General features: G+C 43.5%; 1 protein-coding gene across 3 annotated transcripts in view; it reads right to left on the reverse strand.

Moving 5' to 3' along the window:
* Positions 1-15747, reverse strand: part of SIPA1L1 (signal-induced proliferation-associated 1 like 1) — a 320552-nt gene extending 304805 nt beyond the window's left edge. For 2 of the 3 annotated variants that reach the window (XM_012724498.1, XM_012724496.1), the window contains exon 1: positions 15648-15746. The gene's annotated coding sequence lies outside the window, so the exon portion shown is untranslated. Of the gene's footprint in view, positions 1-15647 lie in introns of all 3 variants that reach the window. The other variant, XM_004681724.2, reaches the window with a different exon arrangement.
* Positions 15748-17074: the final 1327 nt, after the last annotated feature.

Here is a 17074-nt window from a genome sequence, read left to right on the forward strand (position 1 = left end):
GAAGGAGAGGAGAGAGAGAGAAGAGAGAGGAGAGAGAGAGAAGAGAGAGGAGAGAGAGAGAAGAGAGAGGAGAGAGAGGACAGAGAGGGAGAGAGGGAGGGAGGGAGAGAAAGAGGGAGGGGGAGAGAGAGAGAATTTCACCCCATAAAATACATTTCTCAAGTTTTCTGTCTTGCCTTCAGTTGGGAAGTAATGTGAAGACGTTCTCACCAGAAAACAAATTCTGTGGTTCTTACAAATGCTGTGAAGATTTATATTTTACCACAACTATAAATATTTACACTCCATCTACCTATTTGTACTAGAAACTTACAAAACCCAAGCCTTGAGCTTCTCTAGCAGGAGAGAGTCCCGCATGAGACAGTCATCCAACTGCTGGTCTGAAAGAACACTTGGTGATAGCCATTAACTGGACTGCATGCAGGGGAGAAAACAGACACATCAACCAAGAATTTGCCCTAGGGGAACTGAGATAATTTGCATCTTCGTTTCCTCAAGCTTGCTCTCCTACCACCGATTTTTCCTAATAAACGCAACACAGAAGGTGAGAGAAGTAAAAAGAAATGAGGTAACGCCTCTGCCAACCAAACCTGAGTCCCCTGTTAAATACAATCTGAAAGAAAGTGAGTTACCTACCTGCCCTCTGTTAAATGTTGACACTTATTTAGGGCATAAAGTGAGATGGCACAGGTGATGAACTTAGCAGAACTAATTCGCTGTTGGAGTTCAAAGGTGTATGTGAGCATTATAAGCAGCTCTGTGGAGGCCACCTGACCAATTCAAAGTCCTAAACAGACACAAAAAGCTACCAGATAGTTCTGGGAAATGCAGGTCACTACTAGAGATACAAAAAGCAAACCCTGCCTCTCCACAACGCCGACAAATGATCACCCGCATACCATGCTGTAAGATTCTGCCAACAAGATGAGCCTTGCATTGGATACATGGGTGGAGAACTTCTATCCTCAGCATGGCATGGTACTTAAAACAAATTACAAGTTTAACTAACAGAGTGATGGCTACCCTATTATGTATAGACAGGTTTTTTAGCATTCCCAACAATAAAATTAATTCCAGGCACACAGACAGCACAGGATGGCAGCTCCGCCGGTCGCACCAGATGACTGCACTAGACAACTTGGCGCGGGACTCAGCTGCCACTCAGGCTAATATAGGCCAGAATTCTGCAGCAGGACTCGGCGTGCTGGCTCCCACTCGGAGTCCGAGGTCTCTCTTGGAGGCTTCTTATAAAGATTAGCGATAATATGATAAAAGGGTCTGGCACACTGGGTGCTCAATAAATGGTAGCCAATATTAATTTTATTACCAGGAAGCAACAAAACCAAAAGGTTGAACCGTGAAGCGAATAAGACAGAACAGCTCACATTCAATCACGAAACTAAGTCGTATCAAAGCAGCTGAACACAAACCACACTAACAAGTTTTGCAACAGGGAGAATCAGTCTCCAGGAGCGCCCTGGTGTACCACGCAGGAACAAATGCCCATGTGCCCTCTCCTCCTGGCCAAGCAAACAGACCAACTGAGAAATGGTCATGCACCTCCAACCCCGAGAACTTATATCTCCTGGAGGAGAAACCCAATTCCTCCCTTGTCTCTATGCCCTAGAAAGGCAAACCCTACATTTACACCACCACACAATGCAGGCAATCTGTAAAAAATTGGTAAACAAGTGAGACACTCAGAAAATCTCGGTCGGGACTAGGAGGTGTTCGCCTCAAAAGCTTTCTAAGCCTGGCTTCAGAACACTTAATCTAAACTTCTACCACAGTGACAGAAGACCAGTTTTTCTGTGCTCAAGACTGCCTGAAAGGCCATCACCATGGCTCATCCAGAACAAGCCCACCTGTGCCTGTCACCTGTGTGCAGCCCCACCAGAAAAGCCCCTTTGAATGTTATTCAAAGGTCCAATTTTCTATTCCTTGTGTTCTAACATGTGAAGTCTGAGAAAACAGAGGTCTCGCCTCCTTCCACATGACTTTCAACAGGGTGACATGGGACGAAGTTCCCTTTGAGTCTTCAGCCTAAATATCCCTGATGAACCACACACAGCTTAATAAATATGCTGAGCTCTTTAAGAGCTCAGAGAAAGGAGAAATCCAGGGGAGTTACAGTAGCCTGAAAACCGTCAATTGAGAGAGGTCAGAGGTAATAAAGGAGAGAAGATAAGGATAAGGAGAATGATATGCAAAGGAGAGGAAAGATGTAAGGTTATGGAGAAGAAATTTGGTAGATTTCACACACTTTTAGGTTGAATATAATTAAAAGATGAGCAAAGACTAAAAAGAAGTCAGAACAGTTAAGAAGAGAGCAAAGGTCCAGCTTCTGAAGGCAGAGACACAATCCTGGAGAGGCCAAAGAAATCAGACTCACAGAGAAGTAACACCACCACCATCCTGAGAGGTCACAAAGAACAGCAGAGTCTGAGTTGGAGGTGAAAACTACTGAATCACTTTAGTTCCTTGGGCTCGGCACAGTTACTTTAAGTGATACATTAGAAAAAAGATTCAGGGCCTCCCTGGTGGTACAGGGAGTAAAGTCCCTACACTATTAAGCCACTCCAGCAAGAGTTTGATCTCCAACCAAGGAGCTGACCCACATGGCAACAGCAGAACTCTCCTGTCTCGCCAGCTGCTCCCCTCAGCAGTGTACTTCGCTGATCTGCCTATTCTGCTCCCCACTCTGTCTCTGGTGATTCCTCTCACCCTCTCCCCTGCCCCTGCATCTCCGGCATACACCCCAGTTCTTGTATGCAGAAATAAATAAAAATAAATCTTTACCAAAAAAAGAAGACTCAGATGATGAGAAAGTCTGAAGCCGAGGGCAGCAGGGGTAAAGGTGTCACCAGCAGCGCACCAGCTGAAAGGAGACAGCTGTAACCACTATGAAGGGAAAGGCTGTGTCCCAAGGCTGTGGCAATAAACCAGGAAAAGATGAGAATCAATTCAACAAGGCAAAAGGTAAAGGGAGAGAACTGGAGATGACATCTAAAAAGTATCTGAAAATTTCAAGGAAGCAGCAGGCAAAACCACTACGCAACGCCAAAGAAACAATATTGCATGATCCTGGTCATATGAAATATGCAGAAAAGACAAATCCAGAGATGGGACCATCAATGGTGAGTACAGCTGGGGAAAGGAGGGAGGGCAGGCTGGAGAGAAACTGGGGGGGGGGGGTGAATTCATTTAACTGAATTCAAAATGCCACTGATTGAAATATAAGAGGGATGCTTTCAACCTTTTTAACTGGCTCTTAAACTTTAATTCAGTAGGTTCAAAAGTATACATTTCATTTGCCTATAAAACTGTTTAAAGCAAGCCAAAAATCCTAAAAGTGTAAAAATAAGTTTTCTAAATCAAGAAATACGGACAATGGTCTCCTTAATAAATTTCACCTATTAGACCCTATTTGTTAACTGATCCAAGTTACAGAAAGCCTAAAATAATAAAGACTTTGAGAAAGGAACGAGCTGTTAGGTTTTCAGCTACAATATCCTCCCCACTGAGTGAGATCACTTTGGCCTAAAGCTGTTTCCTAAGGGACAAGTCGCTGCCACAGAGGCCCCACACACATGGTGTCCCGTGGTGCCCTGGGGAAACCAAAATACCAAGTTCTCCCAGAGGTTGGCCAGGAATCACAGAATGGACCAAAGAGAAAGTTTTTCCATTGACTGGAAAGAAAGCCAGCCTTTGAAGGGCAAATGTCAGCTTTCCACACACAACAGTCTGAGCTAAGCAGCTCAAGAGAGACCATGAAGTATCAGACGAAATCACTTGCCAGATACACCACCACTATAGTACATAATGTTCGAAGTTTTAACTTTTTTCCTTCTCGTTTGATCTCAAGAATTCTGAGAAGAAAAAATACTTTCCCCATTTCACAGGTGATAAAAACTGAAACTTCTCACACAGATGAATCCACCTCAGCTGCCAGCCTTGCATACTTGTAGGGCAATTGGCACCTCACACCCAACACATACACAGCTCTTCTACCCCACCCAAACCTGCTCCTCCTGTCTGTTCCACTTCGGCAAATGGCACCCCCATAATTCCAGCTGCTCAAGCCCGAAGTCCTGGTTTTATCCTTGACTCTTTCTTTCATTCCATTTCATCTTCCCCTCCAGGGAAGAGTGCTAGCATCACCTGGATATGACTAAACACCAGTCAGTTCTCACCTCCACTGCTGCCAGCAGCACATCTCACCCAGACTTCTGCCAGAAGCCCCTAAGTGCTCCCTGTCTTTACCCCATTCATTGCATTGTCTACGGAGTCTGGGCCTTTAAAAATGTCAGGTCACAAATACAGTGTCATTTATATGTGGGATATAGAGAAACAGAACAGAGGGTCAGATAAAGTCAAACAAGTATCAAACCCTATAAATTCAATGATAGAACGAGGCTACCAAAGCGGGAGGAGTGAGAACAAAGTAGAGGAGGGGCGCAATGGACTGTGAGGATGGGCCGGGGAGGGTGCTATGGTGGTGGGTGTGGTGTGCTAACAACACCTAAGGGGAGACCCTGTCCCTCTAAAGCACAGTTTGTAAATCACGGTTCCTCAATTTAAAAAAAAATATGTCAGATCAAAACCCTTTGTGTTCCCAGCGACTTCTAAGAGCTGTTCACTGCACTACCCAGGATGAAAACAGTCTCTGCTACCTAGAAGATGTTTAGCAAATGTTGCTAATTAGGAAATGAAAGAAAAGTGGACAAGGTCATAAAGTCAGGACCACATCAAATCTCCCAATAACAGTGAGACCAGAATTAAAACAGCCACAATCCCCATAGGAGGAAATTTTTAAATTTTACTTTGCATAAGTGACTCTTCTAACACTATGTTGAATTTCTGACAACAGATTAAACAAAAACACCATTCCATAAAGCATGCAACTTCATACTGGCTTACCTGAATATTACATGTTTAGCAGCACAGGCAACTGTCAGCCTAATTTTCAGTGAAATCTGTGGTGTGACTCTTCTGTACTCAGTGACATCATGTCACTATATCTCAAGACTCCCACACACATAAACGACAAAGGTTCTAAAGGATTCGGAACTGAGCACCTAAAAGGAGTGATAAGCATTTCTAAATCTCTCATGCTGGCACCAACCATCTGAGACAGGAATTAAGTATCCAGGGTATGACAAATTACAGTAGAAAGATTTAATTCAGAATTGTCTGCTACCAATACTACAAAGAAGGAATCTCAGAGTCAACTAGAAATGTTGACTGTTTTCAGATCAGAGTGAGTGAAACTAACACTAAAATTATCTACCCTGATAGAACATTCTCACTAAAATGTTGATCAAGTTAAAAACATAAACCCTAAATGTCTCTCGAGTTCTTTTCAAACACATTTCTACAACCTCTAAAAAGCCCTAAATCTCACTAACTCACAATAAACAATTCAGAATTTTAGCAGTAGGCCTTAAAAGAAACTTAATTCGACTTTCATCTTTATTCCTGTTATAAATTAAATTACCTGTGGATATAATAAATGAACAATGAAGATCTGTTAAATGAATAAGCAAATGAATGAATGAAGATTAAAAAAAAAGAAGAGCGTATGACACTGATAATTCAAGGGCCGACAACAGAAAAATCCAGAATTAGACAAAAGTAGGTCTCTAAGTTCTCTTGTAGTTGGCATGGAAGCAGAGGCAACCAAGATTCAGAAACCTTATCTGGGGCCTCAGGAAAACCTTAACCAAAATCCATTAAAGCCAGTTTCCTTTAGTTGTTACTTAGAAAAGCACTTGATAAAATAAATTTTGCCAAGACAGATCTATCTCCTTGGAAACCAAAAGCAGAACTGTCTAGTGCTTCTTTCTTCCCCTGCACAATGAATATTTAATATAGAACAATAAACAATTACAATTGTTTTGCCTCAAAAATAAAATAGGTGACCTCTGACCATGAAAAAAAGACCAAAACAATTCCAACCAGATGAGAGAACAGAACACTGACAAGGAATCAACTGTCAGGAGAGAACAGGAGAGAAGTTAACAGGAGAAAGCAGAAGCCTCGTCTCCTTATTGTTTTTTCCACCAAAAGCAGCACCAGCCCTATTTCCCCCTTATCCCTGCCCCCCCCCCAACTTTTAGGGGCTGTCAATAAGTATCTACAGGATAAATGAGCAGTTGTTCCTTAGAGACCCCGTCCTCAGGGAGACATAAATTCCTTTAGCAATTATAAAACAAACCTCTGCTATAGTCCTACAGAAACATATTCACTTTTCCTCCATAGAAATACTATCAAATCTCCCTTCCAGTAATACATCCAAGCACACTAGTCCCCAGTGTTTTATTAAGAAGGTAAGACACTACATTTCAAGTACCCTCACTCACTAACGCAGTCAATTTGTTGTTCTGGCCTCAGTCTCTCATTCAATTCATCCCATACACCCAGACAGGCTGACTTTCTCTTCTCTGCACAGCCTAGCAAATGACACAGTGCTGTGGCTAAATACCCGATCACTATACGTGGCCCACAATTCAAGAACAATTACAGAAAGAAAAAAAAAACTACTGGATTAGAAAAAGAAAGGCAAGTCAGGGTCAAGGAAAAAAGTGACAGTTCTGATCACCGGTACCACTGAAAATCTTGAAATTACTACAAGCCACTTTTATTAAAGATCCCTACAGCTCTGTGATCCAACTGACACTGCTGTACTTACAACTGAGGCACAGACCCAATCTTTGAAATCAATGCAAAGTTCTCTGCTTTTTTGAAGTTTTCCCAAGCTACTGCTCTAAATAACTATAAAAGCACTTTGTGAACGAGAAGTGCTGGACACACAGCTCTTCCTACACCAACAGCCACTGCATAGACTCACTGCATTTTACCATTTAGTGTGTTCACCCCTTAAAAAAATAAAATTATTTGAATCATGTACTCTACTGTCAAGTTTTCTATTACTATTACTCAATACCTAGAATAGCATAAATTAACACATAAAATGTAAAACTGCAAAATATAAAGCTAATCAAAACAGTGTGGTAACAAAATCAATACAAGTAGGTCAATGGACTAAAATGGAGAACCCAGAAGTAACCTTCATGTAAATGTCAAACTGACCTTCAACAAGGATGTTCAGACCACCCCATGGGAAAGGACTGTCTCTTAAACAAGTGGGGTCGAGAAAAATGGACACCCATTTTGCAAATGAATGAAGCTGGACCTTTATCTTATACCACACCCAAAAACTCACCAAAATGATTGAAGACTTAAAACTATAGTTTTATCAGAACTAAAACTATACAACCTCCACTAAGAAAACAGGAAGGACACTTCATGACACTGAACATGGCAATGATTTCTTGGCTGTGATGCTGAGAGCACAGACACTAAAGCAAAGACAGACAAATGGGACTACATTACATTTTTAAATTTTCATGCATCAGGCACAATCAACAAAATGGAAAGCCAAAACTATGGAATGGCCAGAAAACAGTTATTAATCATCTATCTGGTAAGAGATTGATAACTAAAATACATAAAGAACTCACCTAACCCAACAACAAAAAAACAGCCACCTGAAAAATAGGTAAAGAACTTCAAGAATTTCTCCAAAGAGGATAAACAAATGGCCAACAAAAGATCAAATAAAAATCACAATGAGATATCACCTCATACCCACTAGGATGAATTTTTAGTAAAAAAAGAACAAGTATTAGCAAAGATAGGGGAAAATGTATATACCCTCCTGATAAGAATGCAAAATGGAATGGAAAAATGGAGACGAGTATGGAGATCACTCAAAAAAGTAAAACTAGAACTGTCATGGGATCTAGCAATTCCACTTTTAGGTATGAGTCCAACAGAACTGACCACCGGTCTCGGAGATTTTGCCCCTACTTTCATAGTAGCACTACTGACCATAACCAATCAAGTATCCCTCAAGAGATGAAGGGTAAACTGCTGCACAGTCACCATGACTTAGGCCACATACACAACGGTGGCCCCTACAGCACAGGTCTACAGTATGCTGCACTGCCCACGTCTCTATGACGGCCACATAATGACGGACCTGCCCAATGAGTCACTTTTTTTTAAGATGTAGTTATTTATACATACAAGAATTGGGGTATAGGCCGGAGTTGTGGGGGTGAGGGGGAGAGTGAGCATATTTACCAGGTAGAGTGGAGAACAGAATAGGCCAACTGACTAAAATACACTGCTGAGGAGAGCAGTGGGCAAGTCAGGAGAGGTCTGGTGCACCATGCATGTCACCTCCCTGTCCGGGGATCAAACTAGTGCTACATTTTAACCTGTTGCATGACCAGGGAGGCCCCATGAGTCATTTCTTAAAATGTATGGATAACTGCATACATACAACAGAATATTAATCAGCCTTAAAAAGAAAATGCTGACACATGCACAGATATGACCCTTAAAGAAATTATACTAAGTAAAATAAGCCAGTCACAAAAATACAAATACTGTATGATTGCAATTAGACAGAGTACCTAAAGACAAATTCCTAGAAACAGAAAGTAGGGTGGTAGCTGCCCAGGGATGAGAAGAAAGGGAGATGGCGGTATTGTTTAAAGGATATAGTTACAGGTTTGTGAGATGAAAAGTTCTGAAGATGTACCGTAACGATATGAGTTTATGTAACGCTTTTTAACTGTATACTAAAATGGCCAAAATGGTACATTCTGTGCTGTTTTTTATAATGAAAAAGAAAGTGCCAACATAAGATGACCAAATTGGATTGACAGGTTCTACATCCACTGCAGAAATCTAAGCAGCCTGATCCTTTAAGCTTCTGGCAGTCGTTTCCAGATTTTTTTCCAAGTTGTCCTTTTTTTCAAAAAAAAAAAAAAAAGGTTTATTTTTTTTTTTTATTTATGCATACAAGGACTGGGGTGGAGGCCAGAAGTTGGGGTAGGGGTGGGGGTGAGAGCGCTCACCAGGCAAATGTACTGAAATGCACTTCTGAGGGGAGCAGCAGGTGAGACAGCAGAGGTCTGCTGCGCCATGTGGGGCAGTTCCCTGGCCAGGGATGGAACTATACTGCAGTTGCGAACAGCCTGACAGCACTGAGTCTTTCACCCCTGCACCACCAGGAGGCCCCCCCACCCCAGTTGTCCTTTTTAACCAATAGCGTGCTATAACAGATCAAAGGTTTTCCTTTTACCCATCCAAAGGAACTTTCCATAATCCCCAGTCAGCTGCTTTCTACTTGAAGTCTACTACTTTTTCTTATTGTCAAGCATATCTTCAGAAATTATATAAAAGCTATTGTAAGCTCAATTGAGGGGGGGTGGGGAGCTTAATAAAATCACCTGAATTTCTTTACACCTCCCATTTACCTGGTCTCTAACATGCTTCCCTAGAGAAAAGCCCCAAAAGTTCAAAGATACTCTATCCTCTCTACTTGGGCTTGCTACTCCCCCAAACATACATCTGACCCAAAATGCTGAAAACCACTATTTTAAAAAATCCCTTGAAAGCGACCATCAGAACAATCCCACTAAAAGTAAATATTAGGCTAAGTTTCTTGATTCTCCATAATTATCACTTAACTACTGAAACATCAGTGTACCTCTTTTCCTATTACAATGGCTCCACACTAACATGTTCATTTAAAAAAAAATAATAATAACACTGAGACTCACTGAAGAATCATAAACATTTCTCAAACAGGAGAAGATGCAAGGGTTAGGGACTACAGTCAGTCTCAGCTCCCTGAGCCGAGCATCAAATCCCCCTCAACATACACACACTCTCTTTCCGTATGAAATAACAGCTACTGGGCCTCCCTGGTCGCACAGTCTCAGTGCTATCAAGCTATTGCCAGCCACTGTAGCATGAGTTCCATCGCTGGCCAGGGAGCTGTTCACTCAGTCCACCTGTTCTGCTCCATACACTGTCTCTGGTGAATCCTCTCACCCTCACACCTCTGGCGTCCATATCACTTCTTACCTGCATGAATAAATGGAAAGAAATCTTTTTTTAAAAAAAGGAAAGAAAGTGCAGCTACTGAGACATTAGACTCTGGCAAAGTATTTGGACTAATTTTTTTATTCTTTATTGGAGTAGCCAGAGTTTGGTTAGGGAAGAACAGAAGCATTAAGTCAGCACACACTAACCTCCTTTCAAAAGGATGAACATGTTTGGAAATCTACCAGACAAAAGCAGGGAATCTACTCACAGACTTACACTTCTTGAAAGATCACAGGAAAACACTGCTTTCCATTTTCTTCCTACCTACAAGTAAGTGAAGTAAGCAATCAAAGTCAGTCAAACAGACTGAAGTTTTTAAACATTCTATTAATTTATTATTATATATTTTTTAGGCATCTCCTCATTAAGAGACATCTTCTTGAATGCATATAATACCACAGTTATCATTTACTTTTCTAAGAACATCAAGAACTGAAAAGAAACCTGCTAATAGTAAGTTCTAGGAACTAGGATTAGTAAAGGAAATGCAAAGAATACACTATCGATAGAACTCCTATCTGGACAAATAATTTAGGATATAAAAAAAAAAATAGATACTACAGGAGGCCAAGTGAGAGATACTGATCTCATGACCATTCAGCACATAGCTCTTTGCTTTTTAGTTCTCAATAGCTTTCTTCTGATTCCAAACTCATACTAAGAAGACAATGAACTACAAAACTAGTGACTATAAAACCATAGCTCCGGTAAAGGCTTTGTGGAAAGAGAAAAGAGGAATTACCAAAGTCAACTAGTACGTCTGTGAAGTTCATTCGCCTGGACCTACTCTGGAGGAGAGAGCACAGAATCCAGAGGGGCCACAGATGGACGTCGGGTCAGCTCGACCCAGTATCTGTGCGACCCAGTATCTGTGCCTACCAGCAATTCTCCCTCTCTTGAGCTGGCTTTCTCCAAATACCCACTTTCCTCCTGTATCTGCTGAATTGAAAACAGAAATCTAGTATTACATAATTGCCTGTTTCCCACAATTTAAAGTCATGCATAGGAGAATCCTAATCAAAGGGAGAACTTAGTGCAACATGACAAGTAACAAGTGACATCAAAAAGCTGACAACTCCCACCCCAGGCCCCCAGAGGCAAAGAAAACAGGCTTCACCTGACTTGCGCGCAGCGAATAAATTTACTGAAGTCCAACTACAGAAGGCCACGTCATTCCTGTGTCAATTTGGTGTCATTTCTCAGGGTCTTACAGAAAAGACTTGCATTCTCTTTGAAACTGGAAATTACCTTACTCTGCCCAGGCCAGGATAAAGTAAGAAAATGGACTGGACTGGAAAAGCTGTCCTCATCCACAAAAGACACACCAATAATCACAAACTGATCACACTCGGGTCACCCTTCGTCTTCACTCACAGCATCTGTGCTGAAGAGCTCCACGCAAAGGGGATTTCCCCCATGCTTCTGACCAGCTCCAGCATTCATCTAAACCACCAAAAGAATACATGGGCTATCATCTAGGAACAATTAATTTTTAAATAACCTTTGGAAAACAAACTACCATATAAGCATTTGTTTTGCCTTTTTCTTTTTTTCCTTTCTTTTTTTGTTTTTGTTTAAAGCTAGGCATGAAAGGAAACTAAAAGCAAAATTCCAATGTGGCTTTTTTTTTTTTCTTAGAAAAAAATATAAGTGCAGTGGCTAGAAAGCTGAATTTCAATCTCAAGTGATAGTGGAACGGCCATATTTTTAAAAGCACCATATATGGATCAAGGCACAAATTTCTGTATGAGCAATGAAGAATAATATAATGCTAATCCTCCCAGGAAAAGGGGGAGTTCCTCACCTAAAGGCTACTCACCCACCTGGCAGGGATATCTCTCCTCTCCTGGCTCGGATTACCCTAGGAGACAGGGTAGTACTAGATAAATCAGTCACATTTTCACCCAGAAGCGCCTACATTTTCCTGTTTAATGTGCAATTATCCCTCCACCTGATCCACCCTCCACACCCTATCCACACCCCTGTCCCAGCAACCTTTATATGTCCTGAGAGAAAAGGACGACAAGTTGTCAGACTCTAGAAATAAGGAAGGCACAACCACTTTATTTTGCAAATGAGAAATACATTTAAAGAAGGGGGAAAAGTTAGTAAACACACTAAGTCTGGCTCCTCTAAGGCACATAAAAATATAGTATGCCCCAAGTTAATAAAGATGACTTAGAAAACAACTATATAGGATCTACCACGTAGCTGCTTTAGTTCATGACTTCTTTGCCCATAACTCTGTAATCTGAGCAACTCAAACTCAGTTACCAAACACTACATCAAAGCAGTTTTCATAGATTTTCAACCTGACTGTAGATTTTGTTTCCCTCCCTACGTTTTGGTTCTTCTCAGCTGAGACATATAATAAACACTGAAACTAAAGGGGACAACTAGTGAACACATTTTAACATGACAATCTCCAAGTTGAAGGAAAAACCCACAGGCAACAAAGGAATAGAGTGTGGGAGCCTGCCTTCCAGTCACTGCCTAATGGCTAACTAGTTCTTCCATTTAACCTTCAACAATCGCTAGTTTCCTCACCTGACTAGTGAGGAAGATGGATCAAAATCTCTCCTAGCTTCAACAATCTATGGATCTGTTCATCAGAAAGGAAGAAAATGCAGCTGCAAGTAAAACTGAGTTTAAAATATTCTCATTAATTCGTGCAGTAAAGCTGTGAAGTATTGGGCCCTCCCTGATGGCCCAAGAAGTTAAAGCACAGCACTATGAAGCTGTCCAACCCACTGCAGCATGAGTTCAATTCCCACCGGGAGCTGACCTACATGGCACAGCAGACCTCTCCTGACCCACCCGCTGCTCCCCTCAAGCACAGTGTTTCTGTCAAACTTCCTGTTGTGCTCACCACCTCTGCTGAAGAGTTTTTCAGAAAGAAGTTCAGCTGTTTATTATGATTTCATAGCTGGAAACTTTGAATCCCAGAACTCCTAAGGACAAATATTTAATTGTTATCTGAAAAATTAAGTAAATTAAAATTAATAATTTGTCTGCTATGTAAAACCTTTATGGGTACAGCAGGATGTTACAACCCCAAGCCAGAAAACATTACTGCAAATGGTGCCTCTAGACTGTGGGTCCCACGGGGGCAGGAATACGCTTTTACTCACCTTTCCAATCACAGGACCCGGCAATGCACCTCCCACACAAAGGCACTCCATAAATATTGTCTGACTCACTGCAAATCTCAAAAGGTTAGGAAAACAGGGAGAAATGTCCTTCTGAATCTGAGCTAGGAACTTCTGCTGACTGGGTCAAAAGGAAGGATCATTTTGGTTCAGAGCTCCAGCTCTCTAATATAGGGATGTGTCCATTTGTCTTCCTGAGAGAAAGTCCGATCTGGTCAGTGAACCAAAAGGCTCCAAGCCAATATGTCACTTGAAAATCTTCAGGTTATTCATACTTCCTCTGTGTTGAAGCAACAGAAAGCTAATATGACAGTGAGATTTAGGAGCACACAATCACAAACTTCCCTGGAGTAAGAGGATTCAGGGAATCTGCCTCTTACACTGTTCCTTCTCGCTTGGACTTTCCAGTTTCACAGCCCAAAGAAATACAAAACAGACATTTATTGAAGCCGTAACTTAAAGATAAGAATATATACAAACTTAAAGTCAGTCAAGATCTCTCAGATCCACTAATCTCAAGAAATCTTCAATCTATGACTTCAACAGTTACTAGAAAGTATTTTCAAAAGTTGTTTAAGAAAACTCAGGGACGGACTTACACACATAAATCAAAGAAAAGCAAAGTAAAGACAAAAGTTAGAAAATAATAGTGAAAGAATAGAGTAAGAGACTCTCAATATAAAATTTCAGTGATGTGTTTTGGTACTGCCAAGAGTTCTAGTGAACCTTGCCATAGTATCCTACCATGAAATCACAACCGAGACTGCAGGCTACTTTGGATGTGAACTAAAAAGTTCACTGTATCAGAATTGCAATATCTAATTTGGGAGAAATACTAGAAACTGCAGAGAGGCTAACAGCAACACCTACTGACTGTCTTGAGTCACTTGCCAAACTTGTTCTCTCAAAGAACTACAGAAATCTAATAATACAGTCGAGTTCAAAAGTCCTTTACTTAAGCATACTAAGATAAGAACAAAATAAACCGTCAGCTGACTAAAACTACTCATGCCCAGAATGTCTTATTTTGCTCCTAACAACTTAAACGCAAATCATCACCCACGTCATTTAAATGCATTGTTAATGCTAATGCCTTAGTATAAATAATATATTTCATGGGGAAAAAAGTTTTAATATTAACATTTTCATTAATAACTGGTATGTCATCTAATAGTTGGACACACCAGTGACCATAAATAGGTTTATGCAAACCTTTTATTTGAGACTATTGCTGCTACCACTGTTTTATATTATTCTATCAGCTATTATTTTCATCCTGGTAAAGGTGGCTTAATTGCAGCTTTCAAAAAAAGAAAAAGAGAAAAGAGAAAGTCATTAAATCAAGATTATATAGAAAATTAACACTGTTACTAAACATGCTGCAGAGAATGATTCTACAGGACTTAATCTAGCTCATTTCCAAAGGTTCTGTCAAAAATTTCTTGCCTTGGACGCATATTTCAAATGTGAAAACAAGAGAAAGTTGACACTTAACTCCCACAGAGTACCAGTATAAAAACAATAGCTTTGAGAGTCTGAGTCAGAGTTTCAACATGAAAGGTTTGCTTTATAGAGGAAACGCCAGCCCCAGTTCATCCAGATAGACCTGGAACCTGATGAAAGTCGGCACATTTACTCTGAAATTTGCATCGCATCACTGGCTCCCAGTTTAGAAATAGAATCGTTTAGCAGGTAATATGAATTTCTGTGAAGGCTGCCTCTAACTTGTCCGTCATAAAAAATAAAATCTTTAAGTAAAGGCTAGTCTAGAAACCATCAATCCCCCATGCTTCCCTTCAAAAACGAAAACCAACAACTCCATAAAACATCTTCCTTGAACGTGAGCCATTTCCCTTGTCTGTTTTCCAAACGCTGAACCCGATGAAATTTCAACCTGCCGAACACAATTACTTATCCACCTACGAACGCCTCGCAAATTTCCTTTAAGGTCAGGAAATAAGTTGGAAACAGATGGGGCGATGGAGGAAAAGTTCTTTTTGCAGCACCCTCACGCCTCCCCTGCCCACTCGCCGTTTTACTTGCTCCAAAGAAAGCAGGTTAAAGCAGCCGTTCTAACTACCTCCGAGCCCCCCGGGAGAGCAATTAACCATCCGTGGGCACCCAGCTGTTCTTCTCCCTTGCTAACGATTAAACCAGCCGGCCTGCCCCCTCCAGCATAGCCTGCAAAGCGCTCACCCAGGTGGCTGAAGGGGAAGGGTCGCAGGAGGAGGCGCGAGTCGAGGGGTGGGCGCAGGCACCGTGGCGGGGGCGCAGATTCCCCAGCTTCTAAGGTAGCTGTGCAGATTCCGATTCGAGGTGCGTGCGCGCGCGCCGGGCGCGTTGCACCCCGGACTCGCCCCCGCCGGGCTGCGCTATCAGCACGCCACCAAATCGGAAATCAAACTTTGACCGGTCTCCTGGTGTGCTGCGCCGGGCCCTGAACCCGAGCCGGGACAGAAATTGACTGGGGGGCTGTCGACAGTCGTGCAACCCCACTCCCCGGCCCGGACCCCGGGCACGGGAGCCACTTACCGCTCGCCCCGGCCTCCCGGTGCCGCCGCGCGTCCGGGGTGCGTCAGCCGCGCGCTCTCCCTGGGGAGAAAAAGAAACCTTCTAGACCGTCGGCGCGCGCTCACTCGCCGCCTCCTCTGCGGAGAACGGCGGCGGCGAGGCCGGGCCGGGGCGGGCGCCGAGCGGAGGGGGGCCCGCAGGAGGCGGGGGTGGAATCAGCCCAACTCCCGAGCCTGGCTTCTAGGGGTACCCGCAATGCCGGATGCGCCCAGCCGGCCGGGGCCGCGCTCCTGGAGGAGTGGGGAAGGCGGAGGTGTCCCCGTCCCCGCGTATCAACTATTGTCTGGGTGTCCGAGTCCCCGCTCGCGCCGCCCGCGGGGCTCGGCGACCCCCATTCCACCCGTCTGCCCCCGAGAGAAAGAGCTGAGGGGGCGCCCCGGCCGGCGCGGGAACCCAGAGCTAGGTGGACGGGGTCCCGAGGTCCGAGGTGGGCACGGGGGAGTGCGGGCGTGTAGAGCGGGGGAGGGGACAGGTAACTGCCCACGGGGGCGGGAAGGCCCGAGAGGACCCGTGGGGGAGGAAATGGGGAGGGATCCACCGAGGCGGGAGGGAATGGAGTGGCCGGGGGGCGGCTCTGGGACCCAGACCTGGCCCTCCCGGGGACCCTCTTCCCGGGGACTCGGCGCCCAACAGACTTTTTCGCTCACTCGCTCAAGCACGCACTGAACTCGCTCACAAAGTTGCCGGCGGTGGCTACGCCGCCGCTCTCGCCCTTTTCCTCCCCCTCTTCCCCTCCTCCCCTCTCCCCTCCTCCTCTCCTCCCCTCCTCCCCGCCCCACTCCTCCCCCTCCTTCATTCCCTCCTCCCCAAGTCTCGGGTGAGATCACCGCCCCGGCGCTCGGCGCTGCCGCAAGTCTCGCGAGAGAAGGGGCAGCTCGGCTGGCCAGCGGGGGAAGTGGTAGGAGTCGGAGGAACGTGGGGGGACCGCGGAACTCCTAGTTGCTATGACGACGGCAAAGCCCTGGATTCCTGTCTCCTGCAGAGAGCAGAGGCAGCCAACGTGGGTGCAGTTTTCAACATGCTCCCTCCTTTGCCCCACTCCCTAACAGTGGGGAAAACAAAGGGTAGAAGAAAGGATTTTTAAACCTATTTGAGAAGGCGACTGTAGAAGACCAATGTCAAGTTATCTGGTCAAATCTGACAAATGAGGCTAATTTTTTAAGAGATGCTGGGGAAGATTTATGCCATAGAAGCCAGAACATAACTGTACTCCCGAATTTCTACCATAATTCCACTTGTCCAACAATCCGGTCTAATCTCATTCCCGCAACAACCTCTCTTATACTGCTCCCCCCCCCCCCAAATGCCCTCCTCATCTTCACCACTAGACTGGACTCCTTGCGAATCTGCTGTATTCATCTGCACCTTCATAGGGTTAGTACCTTTTA

The sequence above is a fragment of the Condylura cristata genome, unplaced genomic scaffold (genome assembly GCF_000260355.1).
Source record: "Condylura cristata isolate star-nosed mole 26May11 unplaced genomic scaffold, ConCri1.0 scaffold00013, whole genome shotgun sequence".
NCBI lineage: Eukaryota > Metazoa > Chordata > Mammalia > Eulipotyphla > Talpidae > Condylura > Condylura cristata.